Source organism: Heterocephalus glaber, unplaced genomic scaffold, assembly GCF_053883595.1.
Source record: "Heterocephalus glaber isolate CG9 unplaced genomic scaffold, H.glaber_assembly_v1.0 deba00001446, whole genome shotgun sequence".
NCBI classification, from domain to species: domain Eukaryota; kingdom Metazoa; phylum Chordata; class Mammalia; order Rodentia; family Bathyergidae; genus Heterocephalus; species Heterocephalus glaber.
This window is the reverse complement of record NW_028258298.1, coordinates 6,524,211-6,539,817: the sequence shown is the minus strand read 5'-3', so window position 1 is coordinate 6,539,817 and position 15,607 is coordinate 6,524,211. Positions and strand designations below refer to the sequence as shown.

Sequence of the window (15,607 nt, the reverse complement as noted above, 5' to 3'; positions counted from 1 at the left end):
TTTCATATATTTATTTGCTGCTTTTACTTCTTTGTCTGAGAAATGTCTGTTCATTTCAGATGCTCATTTTTGAATTGGGTCTTTGAATTTGGGAGGTCTGATTTTTTTCAGTTCTTTATATATTCTAGATAGTAGACCTTTGTCTGAGGTACAGTTGCTGAAAATTTTTTCCCACATTGTAGGTTGTCTCTTAGTTCTGGTGGTGGTTTCTCTTGCAGTGCAGAAGCTTTTTAATAAGATAAGATCCCAGTTTTTGATTCCTTGTTCAAGTTCCCTTGCCACTGAGGTTTTGTTCATAAAATCTTTTCCTATACCAATGTCTTCAAGAGTTCTACCTAACTTATCTTCCAGCAAGTTTAGTGTTTCTGTCTTAATACTTAAATCTTTAATCAACTTTGATCTTAGTTTAGTGCATGGTGATAGGTATGGGTCTAGTTTTAATCTTTAGCAGGTTGAAATCCAGTTTATCCAACACCATTTATTAAATAGGCTATCTTTCCTCCAATGAGGATGATTGGCTCCTTTGTCAAAGATGAGGTGGCTGAGCATGTCTGGAGTTCTTTCTGCATCTTCTAATCTATTCCACTGATCCTGAGGTCTTTTTCTTTGCCAGTACCATGCTGTTTTTATCACAGTAGCTTTGTAGTATAGTTTCAAGTTGAGGATTGTAATACCCCCAGCAATATCTCTGTTGCCTAAAATTTCTTTTGCTATTCTAGGTCTCTTCTGGTTCCCAATGAATTTTCAGATTGTTTTCTCTAGTTCTGTGAAATATATTGTTGGAATTTCAATTGGCATTGCATTAAACCTATATAATAGTTTTGGGAGTATGCCATCTTCACTATATTGGTTCTTCCTACCCAGGAGCAAGGGATGTCTTTCCATTTTCTTATATCCTCATCAATCTCCTTTTTCAAAGTGCTATAGTTTTCAGTGAAGAGATCTTTTGCTTCTTTTGTTAGATTGACTCCTAGATATTTCATTTTTTTGGATACCATTGTAAAAGGAATTGTTTCCCTAGTTTCTCTCTCAGTGAGTCTATTATTTGTATATAAAAAGGCTATGGTGTTTTGAGTGTTGACCTTATATCCAGCTACTCTACTGAATCTGAATTAAGTCTAAAAGTCTTTCAGCAGAGTATTTTGGGTCTTCTGTGTAAAGTATCATATTGTCAGCAAATAATGACAGTTTAACTTCTTCCTTTCCTATTTTTATTCCTTTTATTTTTTTCTCTTTTCTAATTGCTGTGGCTAATGTTTTGAGAGCAATATTAAACAGGAGTGGTGTTATTGGCCTCCTTGTCTTGTTCCTGATTTTGTGTGAAAGTTTTCAGGTTTTGGCCATTTAGTATGATATTGGCTATTGGTTTTTCATAGATAGCCTTAATCAAGTTGAGATAAAGACCTTCTATTCCAATTTTCTGTAGGTTTTTTAATCACGAATGGGTATTGAATTTTGTTGAATGCCTTTTCTGCATCTATTGAGATGATCACATGGCTTTTGTTCTTGACTCTGTTAATATACCGTATTGTGTTTATTGATTTACTAATGTTGAACCATCCTTGCATCCCTGGGATAAATTCGACTTGGTCAGGGTGTATGATCTTCTTGATGACCCTTTGTATTCTCTTTGCCAGTATCTTGTTGAGGATTTTTGCATCAATATTCATTAAGGAGATTGGCCTGTAGTTTTCTGTTTGGGTTGGGTCTTTCCCTGGTTTTGGAATCAAAGTAACACTTGTTTTCAGGAATGACTTTGGAAGCCTTGCTTCCCTTTCAATTTCCTTCATGAGTTTAAAGAGTAATGGCGATAGTTCTTTGAACGTCTTGTAGAATTCAGCAGTGAAGCCATCAGGACCTTGGCTTTTCTTTGTTGGTAAATGTTTTTACATTTTCAATTTCACTCATTGTAATTGGGGTGTTTAGAATTTCTATATCATCTTCATTTAACTTTGGTAATTTGTCCATTTCTTCTGTGTTTTCCATTTTATTAGAGTACAGGTTCTCAAAATAGGTATTGATGATGCTTTGGATTTCTGCTGGATCTGTTGTGACTTCACCTTTTTCATTCTAGATTGCATGGATTTGAGCCTTTTCTTTCCTTTTTTGATAAGGTTGGCTAAGGGTTTATTGATTTTATTTATTCTTTTAAAAAAATCAACTCTTTGATTCATTAATATTTTGTATCATTCTCTTAGTCTCCATTGCATCGATTTCTGCTCTGATATTTATAATTTCCTTTCTTGTAGGAGCTTTGGGTTTGTTGTGCTCTTCTTTTTCTAGGAGCTTGAGGTCCTGCATTAGGTTATTTATTTGAGTTCTCTCTATTTTCCTAATATGGGCATTGAGTGCTATGAATTCCCTGAGTAGAACTGCTTTCATTGTGTCTCATAGATTTCTGTATGTTGTACTTGCATTATCATCTACTTGTAGAAACTGTCTAATTTCTTCTTGAATTTCCTCTGTTACCCATTGGTTGTTCAGGAGGGTGTTATTGAATTTCCATGTGTTTGTGGGAGTTTTGCAGTTTCTTATGTCATTGATCTCCAATTTTCTTGCACTATGGTCTGATAATATACAGGGGGTAGCTTCAATTCTTTTACATTTACTTAGACATGTCCTGTGAGCTAACATTTTGCCTATTTTGGAGAATGACCCATGTGCAGCTGAAAAGAATGTGTATTGTGATTTTGTGGGGTGGAACACTGTAAGCATCTATTATGTCCCTTTGTTCAATAGCTTGGTTCAGTTCTAAAATTTTGCTGTTAATTTTTTTTCTAGATGATCTGCCTATTTGTGATAGTGGGGTATTGATGTCCCCCACTACAATTGTATTAGTGCTTATTTGATTTTTCATGTCCATTAATGTTTGTTTTGTATAGTTGGGGGTATTCATATTTGGTGCATATATATTTAGGACTGTCATCTCTTCCTCTTGGATTGTTCCCTTCACAAGGATGTAATGACCATCTTTGTCTCTCTTAATTAGTTTTGGTTTAAAATCTACTTTGTCTGCAAATAAAATTGCTACCCCTGCTTTTTTCTGTGTTCCGGTGGTGTGGAGAACTGTTTTCCATCCTTTTACTTTCAGTCTATGTATTTCTTTTTGAATTAGATGTGTTTCTTGTATACAGCATATTGTTGGATTTTGCTTCTTAATCCATTCTGTCAGTCTATTTCTTTTGATTGGTGAATTGAGACCATTAACATTGAGAGTTATAATTGATAGATATTGACTCATCCTTGTCATGATGTTTTGCTCTTGTTGGCTCTTATGTCTTGTTTTTTTCCCCCCTTTCCCTTTAGTTTCTTACCTTGCCTGGTGGCTTCCCTCTGTTGGGCCTCATGGAGTTATGACCTTCATTGTCTTTTTCTAGGATATTGCTTAGGATTGTTTGGAGTGCTGGTTTGGTATTCGTGAAATTTCTCTTGTGTTCTTTGTTGTGAAATTATCTAATTTCCCAATCAATTTTGAAAGATAATTTTGCAGGATGCAACAGTCTAGGTTAGAAGCTATTTTTATTTAGGGCTTGAAACAGTTGACTCCAGGCTCTCCTTGACTTAAGGGTTTGGTTGAAAAATCTGCCGTGATTCTGATGGGCTTTCCTTTGTAGGTGATTTGTTTCTTTTCTCTAATTGCCTGTAGAATTTTGTTCTTCTGTTGGGTTTCTGGAGTCTTCATTATTATGTGTCTAGGTGTAGATTTTTTTTGATCATAGCTAGTTGAAGTTCCATATGCCTCACTTATCTGTATGTCCAATTCTCCACCTCTGTCGGGGAAGTTTCCTCCTATTACTTCTGTGAACAGTATTTTTTTATGTCAATTGTGTTTTCTCCTGTTTTTTTGTGGACTCCTATCAGTCTTATGTTATTCTTCCTTGCATCATCCAGCAGCTGCTGGATGATTTCTCATGGTCCCTTATTATTTTTAAGAAATCTCTGTTTTCATGGTCCTTAACCACAATCCTGTCTTCTATATCTGATAGTCTATCTTCAGATCCCCTTAATCTGCTATGCATGCTTTCAATGTAGTTTTTAATCTCCTGAATATCTGTTTGAATCTGTTTCACGGATTCCATTTTTTTCATATGTTGTGTGATCATGGTTTCTATTTCTTTCTTATGCTGGGCATTCATGGCTTCCAGCATGTTTCTAAGCTCATCTATTGTTTTTTAATCTTTTTCTATTCTAGAGCCTCTAATTATGTCTTTCACTCTGCTCACCATCTCTGTAGTTATCTGGGAGATTATTTGTGCTTTGAATTCTTCTAGAGACTCATTCATCTATTTTGTTACTTCCTGTGCTATCCATTCAGATTGTCCAGGTGGTTGATTATTGGACTTTTCCACCTCGTTTTCCCCAGAAATTGCCTTTTGTGGGGTGGAAGTCTGAGTTTGTGACTTGCTTAAATGTATTCTCATTTTTGTTTTTGGTACTGTCAGTTATAAGTCAATTAGTCTCAGTAAGCCAGCCGCAGACCCCCGAGACCCCAACAGACCTCTGGCTGCAAGTCCCAAACTGAGCTCCCTGTCCTCCTGCAGGACTGAACTCCACAAGGTTCCACTACAGGTTCCAGCTGTCCCTCCCCTCAAAACAGTCCAGGTTCAGATGGGAGGTGATGATCCCTCCAACTTACCAAGTACGGTGTTCTGGTGTGCCTATATTGCAGAGATTTTTTTCACTTTTCCAGTGGGCTTCAGTTTTCATCAGGGAGCCTGAGAGAGGCCCTCTCTCTGTTGTTCACTTCTGCAACTCAGGACAATGGCTTTTATGTTCCCCTGTGCCTCTGTAGTGTGGAACTAGGTAGCTGCACAGCCAAGAGGCCGGGGGGGGGGCTCCCAAGCCAGTGGCTGGTAGGCCTGCGGGGTGGGGGTGGGGGTGTCCTCAAGGTCCCCTAGATGCAAGTTGGCAGGGCAAGCCGGAGGAAGCAGGGCACAGCCACTCACGTCTGACCGCAAGGAAAATACTCGAATAATTAACTTTTGAATTGTCAATTGGTTACTGAAAAAAATCAGAGAAGTTAAAATATTTCTAGAATTAAAAGAAAATGGAAATAAAACATACTATAATCTCTAGATTTCAGTAAATACAATTCTAAGAAGGAAGTTTATAGTTATGAGTGCCTCTGTCAAAAAATCAGAGAGATCTCCGATAACCTAATGATGTATCTCAAGGTCTTAGAAAAACAAGAACAAACTAACATCAAACCCAATATAAGAAAAGAAATAATAAAAGATCAGAGCTGAAATTAATAACATAGAGTAAAAGAACATTACACAAGATCAATAGAACTTAAGAGTTGGTTTTTCGAAAAGATAAAATACAATTAGAGATGGAAAAGGAGACATTACAATAGACACCAGTGAAAGGGACTACTTTGAAAAACTATATTCTTATAACTGGAGAACCTAGAAGAAATGGATAGATATCCAGACACTCATCACCTACCCAAATTGATCCAATAGAATATAAAAAACCTAAACAAATCTGTGACAAGCAATGAGATCCAAGCAGTAATAAATAGTCTTCCAACAGAGAAAAGCCCACCACCACATTCACAGCTGAATTTTACCAAACTTTTAAAGAACCAATACCAGTACACCTCAAACTTTTTCATTAAATAGAAAGGGAAGGAACGCTCCCAAACTCATTCAAGGCTGACATCACCCTGATGTCAAAATCAGACAGGGAAACAACAACAACAACACTAGACCAATATTCTCAACAAACATCAATGCAGAAATCCTTAATAAAATACACACAAACTGAATTCAGCAATAAGTTAGAAACATAATACACCACATTCAATTTGACTTTATTCCATGGATGCAATAATGGTTCAACATACACAAATCAAATGTAATACACTACACAAGTGGAATTCAGAAAGTAGAAAATCACATGACCCTCTCTATTGATGCAGAAAAAGTCTTTGACAAAATTCAACATCCCTTAATGGGAAAAATCTAAAGAATCTGGACAGTGAAGGATCATTTCTCAGTATAGTAAAGGTCATATACACAAGCCCATGCCCAATATCACTCTGAATGGGGAAGAACTGAAAGCATTTCCTCTAAAATCACAAATAAGGCAAAATATCCACTCTCATCATTGTTAATGTAGTTTTTGAAAGTTTAGCTAGGACAGTTAGGCAAGAGAAAAAAATAAAAGGGGTACAATTAGGAAAGGAAGAAGTAAAATTATCATTGTTTGCAGATGATATAATCCTATACTGAGAAGACCCTAAAGAATCCACCAAAAGACTGTGAGAGTTGTTAAAAGAATTTGCTACATTTAGCAGGGAATAAAATCAATATTAAAAAATCATTAACTTTACACCAATAATGGGCTAGCTGAGAAAGAAATCAGGAAAAATATTCCTTTCAGAATTGCTTCAAGTGAAATAAAATACCTAAGAATCAATCTAACCAAGGAAGTGAATGACCTTTATAGTGAAAATTTCAGAACACTGAAGAGTAAAATAGGAGACATCAGAAAATGTAAATTCTTCCCATGCTCATGGATTGGCAGAGTTAATATTGTCAAAATGACAGTATTACCAAAAGCAATCTACAGATTCAGTAAAATCCCCATCAAAATATCAATCACATTCTTTACAGATATAGAAAAAAATCCTAAAATTCATATTGAAACACAAAAGACCCAGAATAGCCAAAACAATCCTGAACAAAAATAGAAAAGTTGGAGGTATCACAATACCCAATTTCAAATTATACTCAAAGCCATAGTAATAAAAACACCATGGTATTGGCATAAAGTAGACACACAGACCAAATAGAGGATGCAGAAACAAAATCCACTCAATGATAGCTCTCTGACTGGACAAAGAAGACAAAAATACATATTGGAGATAAGACAATCTCTTTAACAAATAGTTCTGGGAAAACTGGATATCCATAATGTAGAAGTAATCTTATCCTTATCTCTCAACCTGTAGAAAAATCAATTCAAAGTGAATCAAAGACCTAGATATAGGACGGAAAACTATGAAACTGCTAGAAGAAAACATAGGAGAAACTCTTGAAGGTATAGGCACAGGCAAGGACTTCCTCACTAGGACTCTAATAGTATAGGAACTAATAGCAGAAATAATCAAATGAGACATCATATTAAAAAAGTTACCACACAATAATGGAAACAAGTAACAAAGTGAAGAAATAGCCTTCAGAATGGGAGAAAATCTTTACCAGTTATTCTTCTGACAAAGGATTGATATCCAGAATATATAAAAAACTAAAAAAACCTTAAAAATCAAAAAGCCCAATCAATAAATAAGCAAATGAATTGAATAGATACATCTCAAAAGAAGTAGAAATGGTTAGTAAGTATATGAAAGCATGTTCAACATCTTTAGCAGTTAGGAAATGCAAATCAAAACTATAATCAGTCAGAATGGCTATCATTAATATAAAACCAATAAATGCTGACAAGGATGTTGGGGGGAAAGGAACACAGCTGTTGGGAATGTAAATTTGTATAGCCACTATGGAAATCAGTATGGAGGTTTCTCAAAAACTAAAAATAGAGTTACCAGTTGATCCAGCTATACCACTCCTTGGAATGTATCTGAAGCAATTAATATAAGCATACTATAGGCATACCTGCATATCTATGCTTACTTATTGTGGCACAATAAAATAAAAGCAATTGAGGGGATGGATGTGAGCAAAATAAACGTTGCAACCTGCCCCCTGCAAATGTGAAACTAGGGGGAAGGAAAAAGGAGGAATGATGGGATAAAAATGAGCAAAGTATGTTACATCTATATATATATCAGACAAAATGTGACACAGTTTTTGTATAACCTATTTTAAAAAGAGTAGAAAAAAGGCTTACAGCCTGTGGAGCCCCTCAGTTTTTGGCGAATCACATCTGACATTTGAGTTTTCTGCTCTGACTCCTGTACTGGATAACCCATGAGATTGCTAATTTTTGTGTGTATGTGTTTTGAGACAGGATTCTGTTATACAGTTCAGGCTGACCTTGAACTCACTATGTAGCCCAGGCTCGAACTTATGGTAAATTCTCCTTCCTTGGCCTCCCAAGTGCTGAGCTTGCTAATTTCAAGTGTGGTCCAGTACAAGAAATTTTTTTGGTTCAGGCTTCATTTCAAGCTATGCCACCAATTTCACTATAAAATTCAGCACTCCTAAAATTATTGCTAAATGTCTCTGACAAACGGAGTTGCTATGTGCTAACATGGTAAGACCCATGGCATGAGTACAGAGAGAGGTGAATAAATGGGGCTAATAATTCAATTTCCAATTGTACATGAAGAGAATAGTGGAAGAACACAAGAAGAGAGATGTAAGCATAAACCATGTTAGCACCTAAAGAGTTTGGATATTATTCCGTGATGGGGTTGGGGGGCTTAAGCAGGAAAGATCTGGACATTTAAAACCTGACCATTGGTATCTCCTATTACAGTTACTTAACAGTATTTGTCACTTGATCTCTATGAATGTGAACCTTCTGGTTCTCTATGTCTTAATTCCAGCCCAGGTAGAGGTAATAAACTTGTTCATCAGTTTCACCTTTACTTTCTTAGGGGAATTTTCACAAATTCCTCAGAAAGATTTAATATTCCCTTTTCCCAGTGGATTTTGTAGAAATATCTTTATATTCTTATAATTATTAGTTTGCATGGAAATAGCTTCCATTTGTTGAGCACTGTCTTAGTTACCTTCTTATTGCTGGGACGCGATAACTTGGGATTGCTCCAATTTTTCTTTTGTCTTCTCCCTTTCTTCCCCTTCCCCTTCCTCCTCTGCTTCTTTTTGAGACAGGGTATTGTTGTGTTACCCACACTGGCCTTAAACTTGCAATCCTCCTGCCTCAGCCTCTGAAAAGCTGAGCTGACAGATGTGTGTTACTATGCCCAATGGTCACTTTTCATATTTCCTAGATAATTACATTTACTCTCAGGGCTTTAGTAATGATATGTATGTTGATGGCCTCTGAATTTCACATCTAATTCAGGATTCTTTCCAAATTTCAGACATATATACTCAATTATAGGGTGCGTATCTTCATTTGTTGTGTACTGAACATTTCAAATTTAACATATCCAAAATCGAATTCACTGCTTCCTCCTCAAACTGCTTACTATCTCCATCTCCAATTTTACCAAATACCAGCCTTGTCAGCTTGTTTGCCAAGTCAGAAATCTAGGTGTCTTTTTCTTTTTTTCAGGGGTGGGGGATGGAACCTGGAGATGGAACCTAGGGATTCATGCGTGCTGGACAAGTGCTCAACCACTAAATTATATCCCTGACTCTCATGCTTTTTTGTTGTTGCTATTTTGTTTAACAGCTTTATTGAGTTATAATTTATGTAGCATGCTACTCACCTTTATAGGTGTATGATTCAGTGTGATGGTCTTTGGTCCATTACATGAATTTTTAAAAATGCTGATAGAATATGTAATCTGAAATTTGCCATTTAAGCCATTTAAAAATGGTCAATTCAAAACTATTTTAAAATTATCTGCACTGACAGTGTGGTACAATCATCACTACTGTTTTCAAAAGTTTTATTCACCCCAACAGAAAATCTGTAAGTATTGAAGAGGTACTCTATTCCTCCCTCCCCAGGCTCCTGTTAACCGTTAATTTGTCTTCTATTTCTATGACTTTACCTATTCCAACTACTTGGTATAAGTTTAATTATACAATATTTGTCATTTGGGGTCTGGCTGATTTCACTTATAATATTTAAAAGATATATCCATGTTGTAGAATATTTTAGAACTCCATTCCTTTGTGTAGCTAAATAACATTCTATTGTACATCTGTAATACCTTTTATTTGTCCAATTTTTTGTTGATGGATTTTTGTATTGTTTCTGTTACTTGGTCACTCTAAATAATGCTGCTATGAACATTTGGGTATAAATATCTGTTTGAGTTCCTGTTTTGAATTCCTCTAGATATATACCTAGGAGCTCAATTGCTGCATAAGATAATTTCATGCCTAGCTTTTCTGGAGAGCTGCCTAGCTATTTTCCTCTGCAGTTGTACAGTGCCATTTAACTTTCCTATTAGCAATGTGTAAGGCTTTTCATTTCTGTACATTTATACCAACACTTGTTATTTTCTGTTTCCTTTCATTATAGTTATCCTGGTAGGTATAAAGGAGCATTTCGCCATGGCTTCTATTTGGATTTTTCTAATGACTAATAGAAACGAGCATCTTTTCTTGTGCTTACTGGTCATTTGTGTAACTCCTTTTGAGAAAAGTTTATTCCAGCCCCTTTCTGCTTTTTAAATTGGGTTGTTTTTCTTTTTGTTATTAAATTAATTGTAGGAATTCTTTATATTCTAGATAGTAATTAAGTGGGGTCATTCTTGACTTTTTTCACATCAAAATAATCTTTGAGTTTTACGGATTCAATTTTCTTCAAATCACATTTGTCTCTCCTTTCTCTTCATCTCTGTTACTTCTGAAAGCTACCACCACCCACTTGCTCAGCTCCTCTGATTCTCTTCTGCTCGCCTCTAGTCCACACTCAACAGACACATGATCTGGGCTTTCAGAAGCACGTGTCTGATGATGCCACTCTCCCACTATAAATCCTATAGAGTTCCTCATTGTTTTCGGACTAAAATATAAATCAGTGACATAGTTTAAAAGATGTTTCACCATCTGGCTTCTCTTCTTCTGTCTCTGTCTCTTGAGATTCTCCTCTCTAAAACCCTGCTTCAGTCACACTCAACAATTGCAGGTCCCAGGGCACCACTAACTTCTAGGCTTTGGATACTTCGTTTGTCGCCAAGAATTCTCTTAATGTTTCCTTATTCCTTCTTAACTTAGAGTCTTCCGGTAGATCTCAGCTTAGATGACAGTTCTTCCTGAAACCTTTTCTGATTCCTTTAGGACTGGGTTAAACCCCAGTCTCTGGGATGACTTACCTTTCTCCAGTATACTGTGCTACTCTGAGAAAATGGACTGTATGCCATTCACCAACACATTTCTTTGGACCAACATAGTGTCTGAGACAAACTATATGCTCAATAAATATATGTATAAATTATATTTAACTTGTAGAAATTTACCTTCAACACAGAATTATAACACATGGCCACGGTTAGAACAATGCAATACAATGCAAAGAAAGAAAAGCTGTCATTCAAGAATGTGGTATTAAATACCCAGAACTATAACAATGTTCTGTTCTCAAACTCAGTTATCTCACTGACTAAATGATCATTTGTAATATAGCATCTGAGCCAGCTTCTTAATGATTACCTGAAGTTCTGCAGTTGTTTGTGGTTCTGGCCAGTCACCTGAATTGGAGTTTTCCTTTGAAACTTTTTAGGGGGAAAGAATGGGTGTTATAGTTATATATAAACTTGGCTCTCATACCTGGCAAGATTGATCTGTATGCTCTATTACATGAAATAGTCTTTTTATGGGAAAATATCCAAGTTCTGACCAGTGACTTTATAATTTATGGATTCAGGGTTTTTCTCTCTATGATAGGAAAAAAGTGAGGTTTTTTTCTGTTTTCCTTCTTTCATGTTCATCATGTTATTAACATTTTACCTCTTACATTTTCCTTTGTCAGCTAGAACAGAGCTCTACTCCCTTTCCCAAGAAAGGGAAACCTAAGTTTACAACCTAAGTTAAAGGGGACAAGGTGTATCTATAAATTCAGAATAATATAAGTGGAATCAATTCGTAGAAGCTGGATATGTTAAAATGTGGTCTAGAGCGACAAACATAGAGTGGAGTTAATTAAAATGTCATGCACGTAGCCGGGGATTTAGCTCAGTAGTCGCCTGCCCTGCAAACACAAGGACCTGACTTCGATCCCCGGTACAAAAAAAAAAAAATGTCATGCACGTGTGTACATGTTGCTGACCGTATAGAGATTTAGCATCATGAACTAACTAGGCCTCTGAGGCTAGGGTGAGTTGGTCCTTCAGTAAAGGCTAAGGGCCACACCTGGAGGCTGGATTCCTGCATCCTCTCATTCTATGGCCCCAGGGCACAGTCCCCCATTTTGGGTTGTGTGCTGTAAATAAACACTCTAATTGTATCACCTGCCTCTTCTCTATCTTTTGTTCAATGCCCTTACTAATCAGGTGTAGAATTAAATTATATAAAGTTGTTTTAGATAGATTTCAAATCCTTGATGGTAGGAATTATTAGAACTAAAACGAGTTCAGGAAGAGCAAAGAGCCTCTCCTGTCACATCTAATGAGCATTCCTTGATCTGGTTCCCTGCTTTAGAGAAGAGTAGCAGCCAGTGACACTTCCGACGCAGTGCTGACTGAAGTCGGGAGCCTCCTGAGTATATTTCCTGGGAAGTCACATTCCGGGGGGAAAAGGAATTAGCGCTGACTCAGCGCCTCACTACAGCCTGTCTTCAAGGGCGCACTGTACCTCTTTCTTGCCAATAGAGGGAGATGTGAGGCCGCAAGACGCCACAGCTCCTTTCCCTCCGGTAGAGGGCAGAAACCGCCGCACTGCGACCGTGAGAAATTGCTCCCACCACAGGCTCCTGTTTGATGCGCCAGGCCCTGTCAACAGCTAAACCTTCTGGGCCACAAAGCCCAGTTGATCGCTGGCAAGTGAAAAATTTAGGAGAACCCAGAGTAATCCAGTTAAGGGCCTACATTCTACATCGTTAATAACTCGTTTTACTTAAGCATGAAATTTCTTCTAACGACCACCTGGACTGTCTATATTTAGATTACCTTGTAACTAAAGCTTCAGTGGTTAAGGTTTCTGTCAGAAACCTAACTTGACTGTTTCCTGACATTACAGTGTTTTCATATCAGCCTTCTTAACGTTCCATTTATTTCAACGTTATCAAGCACTTAGCATTAAAAAATACAAATGGGTGAATAAGTGAAAAACAGAAACTCATAAAGCTCCATTCTTTTAAAAAGTCCATTTCTTTTTAAAAAAAAAAAAAACAAACCATAATTGAGTGTAGCGAGGAAACACTGCTCACTAGAAGAGATACTAAACTTGGACTCAAAGGATTTGGGCTTGGGACTTGGCTCTGAACATGTGGCTGCGTGTGGGTGCCCTCAAAGAACCAAATATATTGTTTCCTCATCCCTACAACAGGTATAATAAGACTTGTCCTTTTTCATACACAAGGCTGCTTGAGGTCATGTGAAGTAATGCTTGCAGAAGATTTCTGGAAACGTGTCACAGAAATGTAAGTATTATCAAAATGCACTTTATATTTTTGTATTTAAATACAGGTTTTGAACTTAACTATTGTAGTTTTTTGAAGAAAGTTATCTATTTTAACTGAAAAACAATTGAAACAATATTCAAACCTTCAGAGAGGATAGGTAAATCCTTCAAAATTTCACTATCAAATTTTCATCACTGTTAGTAGTACTTGAATATGTTTTAGGACATCTCTGTGCACACGTGTATATGTGTATCAACAATGTTTCAAAAACTATGGTATTATAGATTCTATAGATACTTCTTGTTCACTCAAAGTTGCAGTCATAAATTAACATTTATTGATATCTTTATTTCTCTCTATATACATATATATATATCTGTATATATCTTCTTATTTAATTGCATAATATCCTCAGGGGTATGTACACTCATTGTAAAAAGAAAGAAAATGAGGTTCAGAGGTTGTGAAATAATAGTTTCCAATTTCTAGCACTTTTAAGAAATCTAAAGACTAACATATTTCTCTCTGCTTACAGCCTTTCCCTGTTAATATGCTCTCTCTGGCAACCTGATTGTTAATCAGCAGCAAAAACAGGAGGACTACTTGTTTAAAAATGTCAATTCTCACACTTTCTTCTGGGGGAAGAAACCTAACAGCTGGCAGTTTTTAAACAAGTTCTCCTGGGCGGTTATGTGTATCATCATAATTGAGAACCACACCTTTGGTTTCAATTCCTAGATCAGGATTGCTGGATCGATTCTGAGTTTGAGACATAATGCCAAGCTACCCTCCAGAAATGTCAAACCAGGTTACATTTCCCAGAAGTAGCATGTGATTGGTTTAGGCTATTTAATGTGGGTTTCTGTGTGCGCCAAAATACTGCCTTGCAAATGACTTCTTAGTTTGTCATCAGGACAGTAACTTGCTTATCTGTTTTTAGTCTGCATGTATGTATGGGTAGGTGTGTTCTAATGTTTGAATTCAAGGTCAGGAACTTTTTCTTTATGCATGATAATAATTTCAGGTTTTCAGGAACTGATTGGTATGTTCAGCTCAGTGACACATGCCTATTTAACACCTTCATTCACATTCTGTTCCCTTTTGTTCTCCAAGCTATTGGCAGCAAACCCTGCTCTTCTAAAATTATGCTACAGGTATAAACTCTACAAAGGAGCAGAGCATGTACCTCAGTGGTAAAATATGTGCTTAGCCAAGTGCCCATCGACTGGAAACTAGATAAAGAAGGCATGTTTTTTTTTTATAAAATGGAGTACTATTCAGCCATAAAGAATGAGAAACTAGAGACATTTATAGCTAAATGGATGCATATTGAGGCCATACTCTTAAGTGAAATAAATAAGACACACATGTGTAAATAACGAATAGTTTCTCTAGTGTGAGAAATTGAAAGTGTAAATAAGGATGAAAATGATTAAAATGAATAATTGATACTTTGAAATAGGAAAAGGTCCAAGGGTTTGGGGATGGCAGGAGGGGAAGGGGAAAGGGAAGAAGGGAAAGGAAAAATTATGAGAAAGAAAAAAACATGAAATCAAACTTTGTGTAAATAGGGAAGGGTGGAGGGGGTGAAGGGTGCACAGGTAATGGGAGAAAAAATAAGAACTAGGATACTTCATGTTCTGGTACAAACACCCAATGATAAATGTAAATGTATTTTATATCTAAAATGCACCAATAAATATATATATAAATAAAAAAAAAACATGTGCTTAGTATAAATGAGGCCCTGGGTTCAATGCCCAGCACCAAAACAAAACAAAAAGCCAAAACCAAAACAGGAACTGTGTGTAATTAGCTCTTACAGAGGCCAAACAAATGTTAGTTCTGTCCACAAGAAATTAACTATGATCTAACCTCCATGGCTGGCTTTGAGCACCCTAGTTAAACCCATTCTTTGTCCAGGAGATTTCTGCCTAATTGTTCAAAAAATCTTGATCTTATCAATTTCCAATGTGCCTTTTTCAAAACTAAAATCCTTCTTGTCAGATTTTACCATCTTATCCTGGTTGAACTATCAGTGAAACTCTTGGTGTTTTTGTTTGTTTGTTTAAATAAAGGAAGACTACTTATTTTGAGATTCGAAATACAATTTATTCTTTTTAAAAATTATCTTGCTCCTACTTTGAAAACCGACTTTCTTTTAATTCCTTTGTCTTTGAAACAAAGACTCATTTCTCTCCTAAAGGCAACAGACTTTTATTCTAGTTCATTAACAACAAAACTTTAACACTTAAACTGTAGTCATTTAACAAGTTGTACAGAGACATCTGCCACAGCAATCGTATACTCTGGAAGGTGAGTCATCTCAGACCTTTGCATAAAGTTTATATTATTCAGTTATGACAGTAATTGTTTCTACTTATCTCCAAATTTTTTAAAGCTTAAAAACTACACATAGAGAAAAATAGTC

At 36.3% G+C, this 15,607-nt stretch overlaps 1 pseudogene; it reads right to left on the bottom strand.

Annotated features, from left to right (window-relative positions):
- LOC101713779 (glutathione S-transferase A4-like) overlaps positions 1-15,057 on the bottom strand; it is a 62,580-nt pseudogene extending 47,523 nt beyond the window's left edge.
- Positions 15,058-15,607: the final 550 nt, after the last annotated feature.